This window comes from Cloeon dipterum, chromosome 4 (assembly GCF_949628265.1).
Source record: "Cloeon dipterum chromosome 4, ieCloDipt1.1, whole genome shotgun sequence".
NCBI classification, from domain to species: Eukaryota; Metazoa; Arthropoda; class Insecta; order Ephemeroptera; family Baetidae; genus Cloeon; species Cloeon dipterum.
In genome coordinates this window covers 31,810,013-31,821,020 of record NC_088789.1, presented here as the reverse complement: position 1 = coordinate 31,821,020, position 11,008 = coordinate 31,810,013, and positions in this window count along the sequence as shown.

The window sequence follows — 11,008 nt, the reverse complement described above, 5'->3', positions numbered from 1 at the left end:
CTTATAATCCCACAGCCATTCCTGGATTTCCTCTTCTGTCTCGTTTCCGTCATTTAGTGCTTTGGCCAACTTGATGTAATCCAAACGATAGTTCAACTTGAATTTGATGACAGAAAGACTGCGCAGATCTCGCGCCGCTAATTTAACAAGTGCGGCCACTTCCTTGAAAAGTCTTTCATTGAATTGATTAGCATAAATCCAGTGCATGTTGATTGCCAGTTGCTCCAGCTTTTGCCAAGCCGATTTTTCTTTGATGGCCAATTCTAATCTCTTCAAATATCCAGGAAAATAGACGTCGTAAAACTCATCGCAAATTATCTCAACCTTTTTCAGCTCAGGTGCAAACACAACGGAATTCAGTACCGTATCGTTCCTGTTGAAATAGAGAATATCAAAAGTAATAGACATTCTATATAATTATAAATCATATGTATACAAATGAATCTTGAGTTCATTGATGTTAGCAAATGAGAGAATCTGCTCTGGCTCGTAAGGCTCCTGCCTTATTATCTTATATTTCATGTAGATCTTTTCCAGGTAAGGGCAAAGCTCAAATATTAAGGCGTACGATAAGGTTTGAGGTTGAACTTCACTTTCGATCACCACGTGCAGTTCACGAAGGTTCAATCCGCAATTCCTTAGGATGCTGAACATGTCATTCAGAGATATGAATTGAAGGTTTAGACTCGTGAGTTTCGTAAATTTCACTAAATCGAGCTCCAAACCTTCCACCACGACATCATAGTCATGCAAATCAATCTGAAATCATATCATTTAAAAATTATAGCGTAAATTACATCTCCTATACCTAGAGAATCGATTGGTGCGCTCAGAAACGTCGTCAATAAGACGGTCTCCAAGATGCAATGGAAATACTTACTTTAAGATGCGAAACGAGAGGAAACTTTTCAGGCAAATTTTTTCCCCAACGAATTAGTCTTTCGTCAACGTTCAAATGTCTAAGATTGGAGTAGCCTAGTCCATCGTCGGAATCAGAGATTTCATATGTTTCGCAGAATGGACTGCACGGGATTCCAACCAATTGCAATTTCGTGAGATTATCCAAGCACAGAAGAATGAATTTCTCGAATAACTCATCGTCATCCAAAATGCAATTGCACTGGAAAGCTTTCAGGTTGCCAAGCTTTAAAATCAATTCTTCTTCATCTGGCAATTCCGTGATTTTGAGATTGACGTTGACGTGCACCAGCGTGGGCACTTTGAAGCAAAGATCCATCACGGGTTGCAGATAGAACGTAAAGAGCGTGATGTGGAGCTCTCGCAGATGTTGCAAATCTTGAAGACATATCATCTCCCGCTGCTTCACTTTGCACCGCGCGTGTGTGAAACAATTTTGGTCATCTTCACCGAAGATTTGGAGCACTTGGATGTTATTATCAATGGCACTGATCATATATAGAATCTAAATGAAGAGGAAAATTGTAAAATATCAAGTTTTTGGTTTTAAAACACAAAATATACCAACTTAAAATAAGTATACGGCACGTCTTCTTTGCAATGAGTCATGAAGCCCGTCAAATTAAGCTCTCTAAGATCATCACTGAGGATTTCTCTTAAGATTGGTATTATCCAACTTTGCAGCACTTTGTGGTCATTGACTAAATATGTGCAATTCATCTTCATCACTTTCAACGCCAGAGTTTTAAATGGTTTATTCGCTGCCAAATAATCATTCATAAATTAACATTGAAAATATTTAAGTGCTTTAGATACTCACGCAAAAAAATCAGGAGATCATCCAATTCGAAGTCAGGGTTGAGGTTAATTCCCATCTTTGAAGCAACCCTTCTGATTCTTGCCTTGAAATTTTTAATCTCATCGGCCATGGTTGGAATTCAGTCTATTTATACATTTAGATTAAATTGTGTTTCGTTTCTTAATAGCCACCATAATTGTTAAGAAATTAGCCTAAACTCACCCCCTTTCTCGTATTTGTCTACTTTTTGTTTTTGAAATGCGATCGACTAAGACAGCTGCTAAATCAAGGTGCGGCGCGGAGCGTCGGGAAACCTGACAAGTGGCTGCAGGTGATAGGTTGGAAACTGATCGATGATGGGGGTTGTTGCGAAGGTTTGTGGCGCCAAAATTCAATTTGATAACGGATAATTTTATTTCTATATATCTCAGATCATCTTCACGGGTGGTCCTGCGTTAATACACGGGCGGTTGGCGCTGCGTACTCCACTCATATTCAAACACTTTAATTGCTCATCTTAATTAACTCTCATTCAAAACAATCAATTTGCAAGTCTCATTATTTATAATCGACCTAAACATATATGTTCTGAACCTATTTTTTCATGTCAACCAAACAATTAATAAACTAAAGACACAAAACTATTATTACTTTTAGTTGAAATTGCGATCTAAATTATTTTATGTAATTACCTTTATTTAACTGTTCCATAAAAATACCGTTGATTTGAGTCTTTTTTAAAGTTCAAAATTTTGTAATTCCTTATAGGTGCGCGGCAATAAAATCAACTGCAAATCAATGATAAAAGTGTTATAGAATTAAATTCTAAAAATGTCGTTCTAAAAAGCTTAATTTTTATTTTATTCTTCTTGCACAAATTTGACATTACTATGTACAAATGTTTTTATTCACCACTTATCCTAGAGATAAAGATGATTCTATTTTTGACGTACAGGGATAAAAATCCATTTTCTAAATTTGTGTGACTTTAAATCTACATCTATATATATGCATCTAGCACGAAATAAACTAAGATAGAACGGATTTATGGTGTAAAAAAGGTGGACAATTTATGAAATTTTACAATATTTCAGTTAAAAAACTCGTGCAAGAAGGTCGTTGATAAATTCGATTTCTTAATACTAAACATTTTTGTAAAAAAATGTTATTTGCGTCAACGAAAGCTGTTCACTCGTTGAATTTCTCTAAAATATCAATCAGAGTGTCATCCAAACTGCAACGAAGTGATTTGACAGTCTCATCATCCAACAGCAAGAATATTTCCTGAATTTCCTCGATTGTCGTCTTCGCGTCTTTTAAAGCTTTGGCCAACTTGAGGAAGTCGCAACGATTGTTCACCATGAATTTGATGACAGAAAGCTTAGGCAGATTATCTGCCACAAATTTAACAAACGAGGACAACACCTTTAAATGGTGTTCATTGACTTGTTCTGGACGAAACCAGTGCATGTCGATAGTTAGATGCTCCAGCTGTTGCAAAATCTTTTTCTGCGTAATAGCCTTACACAAATTTTCCAAGTACCATATGAAAGAGCTATGAAACCCTTCGCAATTCATCTCCATCTTTTTTAGCTGCGGTGCAGTGACAGTAATGGTACTCATCATCGTTTTCCTGTTGAAGAAAAACCACAAATCAATCCAGGAAAAATCACTCATCGGAACATACCAATCAATCTTGAGTTCATTAATATTTGAAACTGCCAAGAGAGCTTTCTGGTATGTGCCAAAACATTTCTCATCGGTCTGGTAATTCACGAATACTTTCTCCAGATTAGGGCAATTTAACCAAATTCTGGTGAAGAACATGCCGGAAGGAGAATCGTCTCTTTCGTCGATCACCGCGTGCAGCTCGCGGAGGTAGTATCCGTAGGTCTTCAGGAAATGGAACATAGTTTGCTTAGAAACTTTTTGCAAGTTTAGACTCTGGACTTTCTCGAATATCCTTATACGTTCCAATTCCTGGTTGTAGTTCTTCATTCCGTTGAAATCAACCTGAAATCATAATTATAAATCAACATTTCATAAAATTGTTTCCAAAAATTATACAATTTCAATATGAAAAATGGGAAATATAGATATTCCATAAGAACATTAGTAAATTTTATATCTTCTTGGAAAGAAATACAGGAAATTAGATAAGTTAATTCAGATCTTTATCTGCCCACCTTAAGATGCGAAACTTCTGGAAACCTTTGAAGAAATTTCAGATTCCTGTTCATCCATTTGTCAATGTTCAAATGTCTAAGAGAAGAGGTGGTGGTGGTGGTGGAACCTAGTTCATCCGCATTGACGAGTTTATAATTTGTGCAGAATGGACTGCATGGTTTTCCGATCAATTGTAACTTCGTGAGATTAACCACGCACATCATAAGGAATTTCGAGTAAATCTCCAAGTCTTGATCTTTCATTTCCACGCACTGGAAAGCTTTCAAGTTGCCCAGCTTTGTTATCAATTTTTCTCTTTCTGGATATTTCTTGACTCCGAGGATGACGTTGATGTGCTCCAGAGTGGGCACTTTAGAGCAAATATCCATTACTTCATTCAAATGGAACGAGTGCGCATCAAATTGAAGCTCTCGTAAATTTTGGAAGGCTTTCATATCATTTGTCACGTCTTTTAGAGCCTCTGATTTAAGCTTGTTCCCGAAATATTTCTCTGGTCCATCACTGAATACTCGAATCGCTTTGATATTTTGAAACGCTTCAGTGGCCTAAATAAAGGAGACAAAAAATTGAACTTGAAAAGATTAAAAGTATGATATGAATAAATACCAATATTTTTAGCTGATAATATTTCGTGTAAATTGTTTTGGAAAAGGTCATTAATCCCGTCAAGTCAATTTCGTCCGGGTCGTAACGGATGAGCAGTTCTCTAAGGATATGAATACTCAAATCCCCGAATAATTTATCATTTCTCAGTACAAATGTGCACTTTGTCTCCATCAGTTTCAACGCCAAACGGACAAATGATTCTTCAGCTGCCAAATTATGTAAATTAAAATTGGAAAAAATCAAATCTGCACTCAGGCACTCACGCAAATCATTTGACAACTCTTTCAGATCAAAGTCAGGGTCGAGATCAATTCCCAACTTTGAAGCAATCCTGCGGATATGTTCCTTCAAATTTACATTCTCATCAGCCATGGCTAGAATCACGTTTGTATGTGGGAAAAAATTAAATTTCATTTAAGAACTATAGCGTTTCGTTTCATTAATATCACCGTAATTTGTGCGAATTTAATTACGAAAACTCACCTTTTCTAGATCGCGTGCGTCTTTAGCAATCAATAAACACAAAATGGATTCAGGTTAAAGCAGCTTTCCAGGGTTTCGTCAGACCATCGGGATCTCCGACAAGTGGCTACAGGTGATAGGTTCAAAGCTCACCAAGGGAGGAGTTTTTAGGGTTATGATGGCGCGGAATTTGATTTGATAACGGAATAAATTGAAAACATAAAGAACAAATTGTCTTAAATTAATGATCTTTGACCAAATAACTATAGTTTATTTGTTCTCTAAGAGTTAGATCAGTAAAAGCTCTACCAATTTGCAAATTATCACCAGAAAAGACACTTTTCAATGGATATATAAAATCTATAATCTACAAGTGTCAAAATTTAATTTGTTTAAAACTATGCAGGAGAGAGGGGAGGAGTTAAAAAAGCACAAAATTTGCTACAAAACGGATATATATGAGGATAGGGTATAGAGTGTAATTAAATTGGATTTGCTAAATAGATTAAAATATGCATTTAAAATATAGATCTACTATTTTCCTTGTTTTCATATCTTTTTGTACCTTCATAAAACATATAGCGTTGAAAAAGATTTTATATTTATTTCACAAAATAGTTTTCACGATTCCACGGCGATTGGCTTGACCGATTTTGGTTTTCAGCACGTCAAAAGAAAACATTATTAAGTGAAGAATGCACAACAGTGGCAGGGTAGTCTTGAGTCTGAAATCGCAGCGGAAGTGCCTTAAAATTAAATTTACTTCGAAAAAGCATACACGTTACTGTCATCTGTTGGCGGCTTCAAACACAATATTATTATATATTTCCTTCTGTGAGGAAATAGTTGAAGAATTATTTCCAAAAAGGTCGTGTTCATTGATAGGAAAATACAAAATTTCAAGACCAAATTTTTTATTGATTCTTAAACAAATTGGACTTTACTACAAAAGGTTTTTATTCACCTTTATAGATGATTCTATTTTCTACGTACAGATCAAAACCCATTTTCTTAAACTTGTGACTTCTAAGCTACATATCTCTACATCTAGCACTTAATAAACTGAAATGGAACTGCGTAAAAATAAGGAGGGCATTTTATGAGGGCTGAAAATATATCAGCCAAAATAAACCGCATGCAACAAAGGTTCCCCTTTTAATGTTGATATATTCAATTTCTAAAATTGTCTTTTATGTAAATGAAACCTCTGTTTACTCGCTGAAATTCTCTAAAATATCAATCAGTTTGTCATCCACAATAGAGCGAAGTAATTTGAGAGTCTCCTCGTCAAACCGTATGAATATAATTTCCTGAATTTCCGCGACAGTCGTTTTTTTGTCAATTAAAGCTTTGGCCAGCTTGAGGTAGTCGCAACGACAGTTCACCATGAATTTGATGACAGAAAGCTTGGGCAGTTTATCTGCCGAAGCTTTAACAATCGAGGCCACTTCCTTAAAAAGTTTGGCATTGATTAGCTCTGGACGAATCCAGTGCATGTCGACAGTTAGATGCTCCAGCTGTTGCAAAATCTTTTTCTGTGTAATATCACTACACAAATTTACAGAGTACCACATGAAAGAGTCGTGAACCCCTCTGCAATCCATCTCCATCTTTTTTAGCCCTGGCGCAGTCACCATAATGGTACTCATCATGGTTTTCCTGTTGAAGAAAAACCACAAATAAATTCAGGGAAATCTACAAGCCATCGGAACATACAAATCAATCTTGAGTTCATTAATCTTTGAAGCTGCCAAGAGCGTTTTCTGGCCTATATCATAAATTTGCTCATTTATCTGATAGTTCACGCAAATCTTTTCCAGTTTAGGGCAGAGTAACCAAATTTTGGTGAAGAACATGTCGGAGAGAGACAAGTCTCGTTCGTCGATCACCGCGTGCAGCTCGCGGAGGTTTGAACCGTACGTCTTCAGGAAACTGAACAAAGTTTGCTTGGTAATATTGAGCAAGTTGAGACTCTCGATTTTTATGAATTTCTTTAAATTTTCCAAATCATGTTTGCACTTCGCCAAGTCGGAAAAATTAGCCTGAAATAATAATTAACAATGATTGTGTTATATACCAGGATTTTCAGACAATTATATGACAATTATGATGCAATATATCTTTTAGATACGATATGTTGGGTGCTAGTAAAATGTCCAATGTCCAATATATATACTTCATTAATTAATTGTCTTGAAAAACTATATTCATGCGTAAGATATCTCGTTTATTAGGACACCCATGAAGAATTTGGGCATCATTCAGGATATCTGGGAGATATACATACTTTTGAACAGCAGGAAATCTAATTTCTTGCCGGGCTTGTAATCTTTCCACGAAAAGTAAAAATTATCCCGCAATATATCATAATGAAAAATTAAAACGAATCTCAGTGCATTCATTATTTGCTCTCACCTTGAGATGCGAAACATTTGGAAACTTTTCAGGAAGTCCAGTATCCCAACTTATCCATTTGTCAATGCACAAATGTCTGAGAGCGGCGGAACCTAGCAGTTCATCCGAATCGACGATTTTATAATTTGTGCAGAATGGACTGCATGGTTTTCCAATCAATTGCAGCTTGGTGAGATTAACCAAGCACATCAGAATGAATTTCGTGTATACATCCATGTCTTGATATTTAATCTCTACGCACTGGAAAGCTTTCAAGTTGCCTAGCTTTGCAATCAATTCTGCTCTTTCTGGTAATTGCTGGACTCCGAGGATGACGTTGATGTGCTCCAGAGTGGGCACTTTAGAGCAAAGACCCATTACTTCATTCAATTGGAGAGAGTGCACCTCAAATTGGAGCTCGCGTAAATGTTGCAGTTTACTGTTTTTCAAATGATTTGATAAGGCTTCTAGAGCCGCTGGTGCAAGCTTGTTTCCCAAATTTTTCTCAAATCTATCATTGAAAATTCGAAGTACTTCGACGCATTGAAATGGTTTATAAGTAACCTAAGAGAGACAAAAATAATTCAAAGATGATTAAATTATAAAAAAAGGAATTCTAATATTTTACCAAATGTTTCAGCAGACCAATTTTCGTTGGTAATTTTTTGTGAAAGGTCATCAATCCCGTCAAGTCGAGTTCTTTCGGTTTGTAATTGATGAGCAGTTTTTTCAGGATATGAACATGCAAAGCAAAGAAAGATTCTTCATCTCTGACTATATATGTGCATTTCGTCTTCATCAGTTTCAACGCCAAAGGTTCAAAAAATATTCCAGCTGTAAATTTAAAATACATTAAAATTAAAATGAAAATCAAAGCTTAATAAAAGAGGCACTCACTCAAATCATTTAACTGTTCTAAATCAAAGACAGGGTCGAGACCAATTCCCAACTTTGAAGCAATCCTGCGGATATGATCCTTGAGATTTACATTCGCTTTAGCCATGGCTTGAATAAAATCTGTGAGAGGGAAATAAAAATTATAGCGTTACGTTTCATAAAACCACCATAGTTTTTAAGAAATCATTACAAAAACTCACCTTTTCTATAGATCGCGTGCGTCTTTAGCAATCAATGAACACAAAATGGATTCAGGTTAAAGCAGCTTTCCAGGGTTACGTTGAACCAAGTGGCTACAGGTGATAGGTTCAAAGCTCATCGAGGGAGGAGTTATGATGGCGCGGAATTCAATTTGATAACGGATAAACTATGTTATTTTAAAAATAGGGATAAAATAAACTAACTAAGTCGATTCATTCTAAAGAGATAATTCAGAAAAAGCTCTACCAATTTGAAAAATCACGAGAGAAAAAGGTAAGGTTTAATATTTACCAACGGTATAATTAAGGGGATATTCTACAAGTGTCCAAATTTGATTTGTTAAAAAGTTATACAGGGGAGGAGCTACAAAAGCGCGAAATTTGAATAAAACACGAATATATATTTCAGGAGAGGTATTAAAGAGTGTAATTTAATCGCGGTTTTGAACAAAGGAACAGAAATTGGTAATTTAGAGGGAGTTTTGGAGAGTTTATAATGATTTTAATCCTAGAGATAGGATGCTAAAAATTCTATTACAAAAATTGTAGCTAATGGAGTTGAAAGAGGATAATAATAGGGGTTAAAATAACCCCTAAACTTTTCAGCTGGTCAAAGGAGGTCATGACGAGTCCAACGGTGGATAATTTTTGCAATACTAATGGTTAGAACCCGAGATTTAGTGGTGCAAATAACCCAAACGCACAAAAAATATGATTTTTTCAACTCCAAATCCATAAAGTGGGTTAGTTTACTCACTCTTCCATTTATTAAAAATATAAATTCACCAGTTGCATAAACCCTAAAAGTGTTCGAAGCCGCCAATTAACAGATGGCGCCACCGTAGACTATCGATTTTAAGGCCCTTCCGCTGCGATTTCAGACTAAATCTAAATACTGTGCATTCTTCAATTAATTTGCTATTTTTTGACGTCCTGAAAACCAAAATCGGTTCAGCCAATGGCCGTAGAATCGTGAAAAACTATTTTTTTAAATAAAAAATATTTTCCAACGTTTCTACAGCGAATGGCTGAACCGATTTTGGTTTTCAGCACGTAAAAAAAAGCAAATTAATTAAAAAAAGCAATATAGTTAGATTGAGTCTGAAATCGCAGAGGAAATGCCTTAAAACCGCTTAAAACAAAATTTTTAAGAAGGTCTGTGGTTGCGCCATCTGTTGGCGGCTTCAATAACTAAGGGTTTATGCAACTGGTCAATTACATAAAATATCATGTAAATTTAAATTAAAACATAATACTCAATTTTAATATGGCAGGTTTTATTTGCTTCTTTCTCATTGGACAATAATTCTACGCTAATTGTCAATTTTTACATTCATTTTCTGGTTCTGTAAACAATAGACTATTCTATATCTTGGCTCATCAAGATCAAAAGATGATTTTGTAAAACAGTAGTAAAAATTTCATGCATAAAAAATTTCGTTTTTTATTTGAGAGTAAAAAATGTTCGTCGTGTAATTCAGGAAAATTCATTCACTGAACGTCTCTAAAATATCAATCAGAGTGTCATCCACAATGCAGGTTAGTGATTGGACAGTCACTTCATTCCACAACCATTCCTGCATCTGAATGTCCTGGTTAGTCGTTTCCTCGTCCGTTATGGCTTTGGCCAACTTGAGGTAGTCGCAACGGTAGTTCAACTTGAGTTTGATGACAGAAAGACTGCGTAGATTTTCCACTGCAATTTTAATCAGCAAGGCCATTTTTTTAAACGAAAGAGCATTGACTTGCTCCGCTTTAAACCAGAGCATGTCAATGGTAAGATGCTCGAGATTTTGCAAAATCTTTTCTTTTGAAATCGTCCCTTTGAACACCCGCGAGCATTGGGTGAAAAAGTCGTCAAACTCTACGTAAAAAATCTCCATCTTTTTCAGGCATGGTGCAGCCACTACCTGTAACCTTGGCATGGTTTGCCTATTAAATAGGAATTAATACAAAAAATAAACCTAGAAAAATAACATACAAATCGATCTTGAGTTCATTGATCTTTGCAAACGGGTGAAGGTCTTCGGCTGACTCAAACAACTCCTCATCTGACTGGTAATGCACGTAAATCTTTTCCAGATTAGGGCAAAACTCAAAAATATAGCTGTATGACATTGGAACAGTCGATCCAACTGTGTCATCGATCACCGCATGCAGCTCAACGAGGTTTGATCCGTAAGTTTCCAGGATATCATACATTTTATCCAAAGTAATGAATTGCAAGTTAAGACTCGTGACTTCTGTGAATAGCGATTCAGAAACTAAAAGATCCGTGACAGTATCCAGTATTTCGTCAAAATCAATCTGAAATAATTTTAAACGTGCATTTTTGTAATTTAAAGAGTGTCTTTGACGAAGTTTCTTAGCACACCAATCGATTCCTGAGGGTCGAATTAGTTAAAGTGGATGTTTTTCCGGCCAAAATGTCAAAAACGACGTGCGAACTTTTTTTCCCGCCAAAACAATATGAACGCAAATAAAAGTGAACTTGCTGGATGTGACAAAGAAGTCATTCGTTCAGGTGGTCCATCTGAAAGTGCTC